This window comes from Pinus tabuliformis, chromosome 8 (genome assembly GCF_031772625.1).
Source record: "Pinus tabuliformis cultivar Carrire ecotype Pingquan chromosome 8, CPIR1, whole genome shotgun sequence".
NCBI lineage: Eukaryota > Viridiplantae > Streptophyta > Pinopsida > Pinales > Pinaceae > Pinus > Pinus tabuliformis.
In genome coordinates, this window is record NC_142294.1 from 602,004,125 (window position 1) to 602,016,554 (window position 12,430).

A 12,430-nucleotide genomic window follows, 5' to 3' on the forward strand; every position below is an offset into this window, starting at 1 on the left:
GGGTGCCGTTTTGTTGCATAGAATCTTACACGCAGCAAATTCAAACAGATTTTATTTCCAACCTCTATGGTGATCTATAGATGAGGATGCAACATCAAAGAAGGCCAGAGGTTACGTCACTAATTTTAGGCTTCCAGCAACGAGGGTGCGTGCAAACATGCATGTGCTTGCTATAGATAGGATAGGATAAGATTAGGTTCCTCAATTTCCAGTTTTGAGGATAAGGTGTTTTTCTAAGTTTAGATAAAGTCTCAGTTTTATGTATAGTAGTTTTCCTAATTTTGGATTATCTGTTAGCTAGAGTGTAAATCTCAAGGGAATCTGAGTTTCTTCCTTGGAGCAATTCATCTAGTCTCATGTGGATCTTCAGATGTATGCGATAGGTTTGTTTTTTAAAACTCTAATCATGCCCTTCTCAGTGCTATAAGAGAAAGGCTAGCATATGGATCTGTAAATTTAGTTTTCAGTACAATAGTTAGCAGTTTGTTGTTTGCCTTGTAGTGGATTTTTCTTTGCAGAAGTAGCAGTAACAGGTTTTGACAGTCAATTTACTGTGTTTCTGTCATATATTTTCTGCAGCACGTGTTTATAGATTCTAGCATTAATTACTGAGTTCTGTTTTGAGTGGCTTTAAGTTTTCTGCTCTTTAGTTTCCTGTAGAAATTATTGTAGAGTGCCGAATCTGTTTACCATGGTTAAGAAAAATTAACTTAAATTCATGGGGACAATGTTTTGTGAAATGCTTAATGTTTTGACTGCATTTTTCTAAAAGTATGTTTATGGATGCCTAATGTTTATCCTAAATTCAGAATATAGATCTTCAGCTTAATCTAAAATCCCGATTCTAGATTTTAGAATATTCCATGTAACTCAGAGCATTACTAGACATTGTTTCCAAGTCCTGGTACAGAGCGTATGAGCCATATGTTGGTATTCTCCTAGAGGTTTTGCTTGAGGCTCACTTCTTACATAGGCAACTAGTCCAAGAAGACCTTTGTGCCATTTCTTTTTGATAATTGCATTCCTGGGGCTATCTAGGCCTTGTGTCGTTTCATAGTTTTATCACATATGTGAATAGTTTCTTCAATGGAGCCCTTTCATACGCGGGATTGAAGTTGCACTTACTTCAATAAAAATTTTTGGGATACATACAACAGCAAGAAGAATGTTTTGGGATACGTACAACAGAGGAAAATTTATAATACTATTCTTTTAAATTTACAGTGCAATTCATTTCACGAGAATTAATACTCGTTGCCAAGGAATACGCTGAAAACTTAGTTGCATGAGAAACATTTAAATGGGGTTGGAGAATGTGTTTCCCCTTGCTCGCGAAATTGGGGGCTAGAAAAAAAAAGGTTTTGGATTGGGTTGGAAGGGTTTTATTTCATGACTTTGCACAATGCAATTCTCGGTGGATAACCTCCTCACAGATTTTCTACTATAATTTCTGGATGCAGTGGCAATATTCATATCAAAATTTTTAAATATTAACACAATGATTTCTTATTCAAACTATTACATTTTATTTTGGAAAGGATGAAAAACCATCGACCAACCAATCAGGTGCCAATCAGTGCACAATGGATAAATAACATGAACATGGGGAATGTGTGGTTCCCCAATGAAGCCCAACACTTCATGCTAGAATCGCAATACTATCCAGGCATTACAGAGAAAGTTGTGGAGTATCTATACACAGAGATCCAACATAATCATCTAGGGAAAGGCACCGTGATTAACAAGGTCGTGAGGTAGTGGGTGCAGAAAGTGGAGGGGCGGCATAGTGATGACACAAAGCACATAATCAGGAAGAACTAGGTCGGCATTGGTACTATCAAGTGGATCCTCTTTTCCCAAAGGGCGAGTACAACTGTGTAACTTACGTTAAGAACATCAAATCTATTTTGACAGACAATCAAAAGGTATGTCATTACCATGATTACAAGCATCCTTATGTGTTAGGCCATTTTTGGCAAACCCTTAAATTAGATTAATTTTAAAATTGATTCATAAATCTGTGTTAAAGATTTTTTCCAATTTTATAACTAACCTTGCATAGAAATTACTGTGATTGGATCCTTTTTAAGTATCTACTGATATCCTTTCAAGTAATTCCTATTTTGCTTTATAATATATATTTTGTAAACTGTTTAAACATATTCTGATTTATCAACAAGTAGGAAAATAATATTCTTGTTAAATTCAAATAATTTTCTGTATGAATTTTTGAAACATGTTTATTGTTGTAAAATCTAAGACGATAACTTCTTGGACGTGATTTTCAGGTTACTGGGCAACTTGGCTTTATGTGGTCAACGACTGGACACACTTTGCAAGAATTCATTGGGATTCCCTGCTATAATATCCAACTCAAATTGTGATGTAGATCCAGGGAATATATCCAAGACTTCAGATTGGTGTCTTATATGCTCATTTTCCCTTTCCCTACCAAGAGTTTTGAACTTGAATTTACCCTTGTGCCACTGTTGTTGCGTAGTGTCTTGGACAATTTGGAACTTATCTTGATATATTTTGACTCTGATTTACTGAATTCTTGAGAGTTTTGAACTTGAATTTACCCTTGTGCCACTGTTGTTGCGTAGTGTCTTGGACAATTTGGAACTTATCTTGATATATTTTGACTCTGATTTACTGAATTCTTTGGATGTTATCAGCATCAACTAAGCCATCAGAGCGAGTTTCAAACAGAATCCTCATCGGAGCAATGATGACAATGGGCATGGCTCTTGCTCTCCTGTTCTTCTTATGGTACTATTTTTTGTACAAGAATGATGGGGTCAAGCAACCTTACACTAAAATGGAGCAGCAACTCCTGCAGAAAACAGATATCCATCAAGTATATTTGCTAATCTCTTTCAACTTGTTTTCAACTTATCAGGTGGAAATTGATAAAAATCTCTCTCAAATGTGCTATATCACAGATGCTAAGCTGGTCATGTTCCATGGAGATCAGCCACATACATCTCAGGATATAATAAAGAGAATTGAAACACTTGATGATATTGATATCATTTGGTTTGGAGGCTTTGGTACCGTGTAGAAATTGGTGATGGATGACAATAGTGCGTTTGCAGTGAAGAAAATTATGAACAATGGGGTAAAGATCAGATTGCCTCTTTGAAAGAGAGCTTGAGATTTTGGAAAACATCAAACATAGAAACCTTGTGAATTTGTGAGGTTATTGCAATTGTCCATCGGCCAAACTTCTTATCTATGACTACTTGCCTCTGGGAAGCTTGGACGAGTTACTACATGGTTAGTATATTGGCAATGCTAAATTTGTGAAATTCATGGAAATCCTTCGAGATGACTTTAGTTCTGATTTTAAGGTAGGTTATAATATTTTCAATATTGTCTGGCGTCTAGAGTTTTGGTGTTTGGAATCAATTTGCAAGTAGTCCTACCAATTTTGTCCAAACCATAGAAAAACAGAATCAACTCTAGAATGGAGTGCTCGATTGAAAATAACATTTGGAGCAGATCGAAATCTGGCTTATCTGCACCATGATTTCTATCCTCGCATTGTACATCGTGATGTAAAGCCCAACAATATATTGCTGGTTGAGAATTTGGAGTCACATGTATCAGACTTCGGTCTTCCAAATTCTTGGAAGACGATGAGACACATGTGGCCACCATTATAGCTGGCACATTTCGCTGCTTGGCACCAAGTACCGATTTCCTTTAGTTCTACCCCTTTTTAGGATTTAGAGATTCTATATCACCAAAGGTAGTCATATATTTTTATCCAATGACACTCAATTGAGAGAGTATCTGCAAAGTGGGTGAGCAAAAGAGGAATCTGATGTATACAACTTTGGAGTTGTTCTGTTAGAGTTGCTCAGTGGCAAATGGCCAACATGCCAATAATTTGTAATGAAAGGTTTGAATGTTGTTGGATGGGTAATTTATGTTGTATTTTATCATTTTATAATTAAAATGATAATTTAATTTTAAAGTCATAGATACCATGATAATTTAATTTTAAAGTCATAGTAATCTAAGAACTTGTTGTGATTTAAAATGCCCAGTATGCAATTTTTGACTACTAGCTTTAGCTTCACCATCATGATTAGACAACTGCATTTCTAATTGAGTATAGAATGGAATACACACTATGACATTGATATCCCCATTCCAAATGCAGGTGAACACACTATTTGAGGAAAAATACGCTGGAAGAAATTGTTGATATGCATTGTGATTGTGGTTGTAAAGGCGGTTCTACAAATCATTGTGAGGTGCATAACTTCCAATCCTAAAGAACGTCCAACAATAAACCAAGTAGTTCAGATCCTAGAAGAAGATACAGTGTGTCTCCATACCTTAATGACTTTTATGTATCTAATTCAGAGTGACCAGATAAATTCAATCCCAGGCCTTCCATACCCATTTTGGCAACTATTTTTTTCCTCTTGGTCATAAACTCTTCACGGCTTCAGTTGTGTTGTTCTGGTCTGCTTGTATATATTTGTGAGCCAGTGGCTCTCCGCAAATAAATCACGGTGTGTTCTCCAGACTAACAATGGTGCAAAGCATTCAATATAATTCATTGCTATAATAGAAACCTTGCCCATCACTTAAACGAGGGTAATTTAGATTTAATTTTTATAACTAATATACTGATATTTTTTTAAATATATTTCGTTGACTAGATAAATGACTTTTTATAAATATATTTTTATAATTGTTCACATTTATTAAATGGTTAATTTAAAATCCATGCTTATATTTCTCAATCTTTACTAAGTCATAAATAAAAGGGACTCACCAAGGAAAAACAAGTGTGACTTTCCATATCACTAGCTTTAAGTAGTAAGAGACATTAAATACAAAATTAAAGTGTTTTCAATTAACATTATTAATTAAATTTTTTTATATTTTAACTTTAAATTAATATTATTTTTTTTCAAAATTTAATTATATCGGTTTTTTGTTTCTATATATTATCATATTATTTCAATAATAAAATATTTTTTTTAATGATATTGGATAATAAAAATAGAAAATTATAGAATATAGTTTACACCATTTTTGGATTTTTTAGATTTTAAATCAATATTAATTTTTAAAAATTTAATTATATATTTTTATATTATTTATTATTTGACTAATAAATTTTTTTTATAATAATATTGGATAATCACATTATGAAAAAATTGAGTGTTCTTGTCACCTTTCTTCAACTAGGGTTACCCTATATTTATATTTTGAGAGAATCTGCTCCTCTCTGTGAACTTTGTCAAGGTCCTCAGAGTCGAGCCTTTGAGAAGGTCCTTTGACAATCCTTAGCCCGAATGTCTGTTTTCAATTCATCCGTATTTTTTCCTATGGCTTCTTTATTCTTAAAAATGCCACCAGAAGCTTCTCTATTTAAATGACTCATTTTGTCCTTCAAAATTTTAAGTCTTTGGGCCATGACAAACATTCTTTTATCCAAACTGAATATGTTTATTCCACCATTCCTCTACTTTGTCTTTGAAGTTAGGATGAGATATCTAAATGTTTACAAATATCAAAGGCAAAAATTTGCAAGCTAGATGTACCCAAATTTCCTAATACCAGTCTATGTTTAGATTTGGAATTCTTGGGGATTAGGATTCAAAACAAAAGTTACCTGGAAACCACTAGGAATTTGCAAGAAATCTCTCAGTCCCTTCTGCATTGTGATTCCTCTCCACCTTTCAATTAGTCCGAGTGAAGTGATCCCTTGTAGGAGTTGGATGCCAAAGACAGCCAGTTGAAATGAAGTCCACAATCTCTAGGTTGGCCGAATTGAATCCTAAGCCTCTGCTTTTCTCTGAATGTATAAGAGTTGCATTGAAATCTCTATCAACAACCATTTTTCTTCCTCCAAACGGATTGAAACGCTTCCAGCAATTCCCAACATCTCTTCTTCAGAATCGGATCAGGAGCATTGTAGACATCTTGTACACTCTATAATGAATCCAAAATTGAGAACTAAAAATGTGATAAATATTCATCTTTGCAGCATCCCACAAAATAACAAATACCGAACCCAACTCTGCCTACTTCTTCAGACTTGGTTGTTGTTTTAGCTTTTCAGCACTTCATTGCATTTTTCAATCCAAGTCAGTTCTTATGTCACTGCTGCCTCCTCTTTATTGCCAGATTTGACTTGAATTATTTCATTTCTCAAATTTTGACTTTTTTCTTCTATGCTATTATTTCTTATGCCATTGTCTTACGATGTTTCCCTTGCAACATGTGGTACAAATGCTAGTCTTACACACAATGAACTCATAAAGAGTTATACTAAAACTTATTTTGTTCTTCATAATAGTAAATGAATATGTTTTTTTAAAATACAAAATTTTATTTTACGAGAAACATCTTTTAACCTTCATATTAAAGTTTTCATGAATTTTAAAATATACATATGTATTTAATAAACAAAATATTTTAACCTAGCCATTAAAGTTTTTCTTTAATTTTTTAAAGAAAATAAAAAGATAATTTTTATCTCTTTATCCATTTTTAACATATTATAAATTATAAGAACTAACCATTTAACTACATGTTTTGCAAATATTACTTGTTTCCTCTAAATCTTACTCCCCATAAATATGTGTGAAATAATGCAATATTTTTTTCGGAAAAAATTCAATATAATGGAACATCTCAAAAACACTCATGCTCCCTTATGTATCACTCCAATCTCCACTGTTCACTTACCCAACTTTGAGGGATGAAAACTTGAAAGTGATCCCAATCTTATTTTAGTTTACTCGCTCACATGAAAGCATTGAGGTCTGCAAAAGGTGTGGGTGGCCCTAACCATACAAGGATAATTCTACACGCGAGGAATCAATTCTAAAGAGGAGCGAAGTCACTTACAGAGCGTGCTTGCCAAAGCAAAGCATGTGGGGATGGGCCTTCCCAGGCTTGGAAAGATCAGACATGAAGAATCCCTTTCTTTTTCGAAAACATTTTATTTCCTCGGGACAAGCTTGTGGCTGAACAATCAATAAAGTAATGGTTGTGACCGGTCATCAGACTGAAGCCCAGGAGAAGGGAAGCAAAGCAAACGAAACACAGCTGAAGCTTCTGTTATTGGCATGTTGAAGAGGAGAATCGCAGAGCACAATACATCCGAGTGACAAATATGGTCCTAGAAAACCTGGATACTCAGAGAACCCAAAAAAGTTGGCAGTTCGAGTGCTGTGCTTGCTTAAAATATCTCAGAGTGTGGGCATGGAGGATGACATTGATGTCATTTCTGCATTTGCATAGATATTGCAATGGTATTTGGTTTTTGATAGCAGTTTCCATTGTTGGGATGAGAGGAGTGGGGAAGAATTTCATGGTCGAAACTCTCCAAGAATGTTTCGACCAGTAGGTTTTACTAGTCAGTGAGGATGTGGCTTGATGCCAAGATCAACTAGGGCTTCTGTTGGGCAATGCACCTCATATGTGCCCAATGCCTAATGCATGTCAAGACTCATATGTGCCCTACGACTTGGCTCAATGAACCCTGCAATGATATAGAATTGAGAGTGGTGAGTGGTCATATATGCGCACTGGTGAGGGGTCATATATACCGTTGCGGGAGGTGCTAAACGCAGCAAAAGCCCACAAGGAAGATGCAACTGTGGTGCCTTGCCAGCAGTTCCGCCAGGCAGAGACAGAGAAGACTTCTTTGATGTAAGATATAAGTACTCTAGTACTAATTATAAAGGCTTAAAAAGGATTTATGATCCCATACAGCTACGCTTGTCACACAACAAAATGTGCGTTGAATATTTTCAATAACCTTGAGGGTTTCAAGGATAAACTTATTCTGAGATTGCAAGTGTGAAAACATTTCCAGTCCTAGGAGAATGAAACAATGTCAATTCTGAAGTATTTGTGAATTGATATATTATTTGCCTACTGTGCAGAGGGTTTTACATTTTATTATGCATATCTCTGATTGTACTCTGTATCTGATCACTGAGTTAAAATGTCACTTTATAAGTTTTATATTTTCCTTACGTTTCTGCGAAATCTTCTATTAGATTCCTTATGTCTATAACATCTGAGGATGTCTGAGGGTTTATGAGATAAGTGAAGTGCTTCCATTCCTCAATTATTTTATCATTTCACTGCAACCTGTATCATTCCTTCTCATGTGTATGGTACGATCATTACTTAGTATTGAACCTGGGCATGGTTTAAACTCAGCTATCGCAACATTTAAATCATATTCAACCTGTAGAGTGTTTTCATTCATACTTTAAACACATTTATTTTGCAATCATAGTGATTCTATTTAGACAATAGTATTCCTGGTTACAATCTGATTAATATTAATAACAAATTTGTTGAAAACCATTCAATATCTTATTCTATATACTCTGTTTGTATAGTCGGTACTGTCTTCCTTCTTCGAGTTAATAATTTTCACCGTCATGGATACTAGACATTGCTTATCGAGTGATTAAAGCCTAGCTTTGAGATAAGAAGAGGAACAAATTACAAAGTCTACTTCAAAGTTTTTGGTACAGTGAATGTTAGTAATCAAATGGTTGATGCAAGCTAAAGGGAGTAGACAAATAATGGCATGAAAAAGCCTAACAAAAGCGTTAAAATAATGGATAAATGCAGATCTTGATTCAATGGTTTAACCAGAACAAAAGGGTAGAGAGTTGCCGACCATTACTGCTTCATTGATATTGATCTCATCTTTATCACTTTTTTCAAAGTTTTCAATGTTCTTGCAATTACATATTTCTTGAAAGTTTTCAATGTTTTTGCCATTACATTAAAATAATAATTTAAATTAAAAAAAAATACAATTTATATATTTAAAGAAATTTTTATAGGTTAAATTCAGGAATGGAAAAATGTGTCGTATTAAAGGTATTTTGCTAGCTGATATTTATATTGTCTTATTTTTTAAATTTTAGGCTAATTTTTTGAAATACTTATTGGTATGTATATTAATTTGCCAATAGAATTTTCAAATTGATATCAATACACATTCATTAGCCAAGGATTGTTTCATTGAGCACCATATTTTCGCTACCTTATTTTGGCTGTATCTCAGTGATACACGGGTTCTTTTGCTCTAATTGAGAGTATTCAGAGATTTTTTGGTTCATATTACGAAGTTTAATGGTTAATGGCTATTTAGTTGGGTGTGAATTCACTTTGCCAAAGGGCTTATTGGTATGTTGTTTTGCCTTGCCTTTTGATTAAGTCCGGTTGTTCAGTTCATGTGAGTATAACAATACATTCCAAAACACAGTTTAATGGTCAATGGTTAATAGATATTTAGTTTGCTGTGAATTCACTTGACCAAAGGGTTTACTGGTATGTTATTTTGCCTTTCCTCTGGGCTAAATTGGTTTGTTCAGTTCATGTAAGTAAAACAGAACATCCCAAAACTTTGTTAAGAAGTAAAACAGAACATCCCAAAACTTTGTTAAGAATAATGGCAATCTAGGGAATAATTTGGCCAACTTTAGTTGATACCATATTGTAAGAAAAAATGATATGATCTTGTGAGTTAACTGTGTCATATTACGTCCTTTCTTCAGCCTCTTGATCAATAGAAAGATTTCATAAATATATGAAATTTGAGTTGCTCATTGCTCATTTGAAGTTGATTTCTGGGAAATCTCTGGAATTATCTATATTATTTGAAGTTGATTTCTGGGAAATCTCTGGAATTATCTATATTTAAGATTTCTTTGAGATTAGAAGGGATTTTATCATGTTTTGGGCGTGGGTTTTGACCTATTTTTGTTACTTTCAACCTTTGTAATTGTATAATATCCAGTGTTGTGGTTTAAAACTCCACAATTCAGACAATTTTTCGTTGTTCCACTATGTTTTTTTGGCTGCAAGAGTAACACTATTACTTTCCTCATAGAAAAAATTGATGTGAATTCCTTGATAATAAATTGATAATTTCAGTAATTTCTTGGATATTATTTTTCAAAATATTCTCTAAAATTAGAAAAGATTTTATCATATGTTGGGTGCTGGCTTTAGCCGGTCTATATTTCCTTCATCCCTTGTAATTATATAATATCCAGTGTTGTGATTTGAAACTCTATAATTGAGACAACCCTTTGTTGTTACACTACGTTTTTTCGGTTGCAAGAGTAATATTAGTACTTTCCTCATTAAAAATTGATATTGATATGGATTCATTGATAGTAAACTGGTAATCTCTATCATTTCGTAGATACTGTTTTTCTAAATCTTCTCTGAGATTAGGACGACTTTTATTATGTTTTGGGCGCTGGCTTTGACTGTCTTTTATTTCTTTCATCTTTTGTAATTGTATAATGATTTGAAATTCTACAATTGAGACAGTTATTTGTTGTTTCACTGCATTTTTTAGTTAGAAGAGTAACATTAGTACTTTCTTCATTAAAAATTGATTTTGGATTCAATAAATTGATAATCTCTCATTTTTTAGATATTATACCTTGGTATTTAAAAAAAAAAAAAAAAACATTTTTTCAAACTTTCAAAAATTCTTTTGAATAATGTTAGAATCAATAATTTCTCATCGTTTAAAAACTTTCACTTTGATGGAATTCAAGTATTCTCCTCTCTGCAAAACGTTCTCACTGGCATGTTCCATATCTAGAATTTGATCCATAGTGTATTAGTTTATAATGTTGGTTAAGAAATATTTGTCAGATTTAAATGTTTTTTTTGGTTTATTAGTTTATAATGTTGGTTAAGAAATATTTGTCAGATTTAAATGTTTTGTTTTTTTTTTTTTTTTTTATAATATGGATTAAAAATATTTTTTAAATTTAAATGTTTTGCTTATTTATTTTGTTATATTTTGTTTTCAATTTGTAATTTTTTTTTTGTATAGTAGGTTTTAAAAGCTTTAAATTAATAGTTTATATACCTCAAAGTATTCTATAATTTTATATAAATAACATTTTTAAAAATAACAATGTTACTACATTAGTACATATTGCAAGTTGAAGCACTCCCATCAATGGGATACATTAGTACATATTGCAAGTTGAAGCACTCCCATCAATGGGATAGAATAATGAAGATATTAACATTGTTCTTACTTAAAATCTCGGGTTAACATAGTTCGTATTTTTGGAGACAACCCTCTCCGTGTTTCTTCATAAAACTTTTGTATATTTTGGGAGAGCCATATCAGTGTCTCAGTATTTGTTCATAAAAGTTTGCTTACAAGTTTTTTTCACTTTGGAGGGATGATGTTTTTAGTTTTTTTCTTTATTTTTACGAAATATTTTAAAATTACTTTGTATTTCATAGGTTCATATATGAAATGGTGCATGAAAAATGGGTAGAAAAATAAGCAATTTTATAAACATTTCATTGTAAAACAATTTATAGATTTCTCTCTATTCCAAAAATGGGTGGAAAAGATACTCAACTTTTATGAACCTGCATTGTAAAACAATTTATAAATTTCCTTTATTCTTTCACTGTGTAGTTTTGTTATTAGTCAATTATAGCATATTATTGTGATTAAATGTATTTTGCATCTCCTCATATTAAATTGTTTTTATTATTATTATTTTTTATAGAATCCTTCTCTTTCTGTTTTTTATTATCTTTTATAGAATTTTTTATTTTTTATTTTTATAGAATTCCAACAAATGAGTTATAAGAAAAGTTACTTATAGAGTTAATAGAGTTAGTATAAAGTTTAAATTACATAAATATATATTAGAGTTACAAATATTATAAAATTTGTTAATGTCACTGAAAATTTGTAATGACAATGCCATAAGGGTTGTAATGTAAGTAATGATTATTCAATAGAAATGTTTGTTTAATAGTACATTAAAACACTATGCACAATATTGATTTTCAAGTTATAAAATTAGATAGAGGCGAGTTGAACTTGTAATGTTACATTATATTACATCTTCTAATGGAAGATTGACAAAATTTGGAGACTACTTTGAAACTAGCTAATGATAACTTTCACCATAGTCAACCATATATCCAAAATCCAAACCCAATTATAATACAAGAATATCAATCAAGCAAAGAAAATTTGTGTTGTTTACACAATGCAGAGGGAGAAATTAAGAACAAAAGGATGAAATTTACACATTTGAATAGATGTGATGAGTTTCTAAGATATTGTTTTGATTAAACATGAATTTTTCTTATGACTTGTTCAAATATTGTTTCTTGGCCCCTACTCTAAGCAATAAATGGTGGAGCAAAGATTCAATCTCACAATTGAATATAGTAGCTTCTTATTGATACCACTAGATTTAATGAGCTTCAAAATAAATCAATTCATGATCTTAGAACTCTTAATAGATAGAACCATGCATTTTGTGAAAATGTGGTTTTTCAACATTTTGATATAATAGGTAAACACTAGTAATAGTGTTTACAATTATAATGTATTTCATGTAAGCTAGTGCATCTT

At 32.3% G+C, this 12,430-nt stretch overlaps 1 pseudogene; it reads left to right on the top strand.

Moving 5' to 3' along the window:
• The first annotated feature begins 2,566 nt into the window (after positions 1-2,566).
• Positions 2,567-4,572, top strand: LOC149236920 (LRR receptor-like serine/threonine-protein kinase FEI 2; annotated as a pseudogene).
• The last annotated feature ends 7,858 nt before the right edge of the window (positions 4,573-12,430 follow it).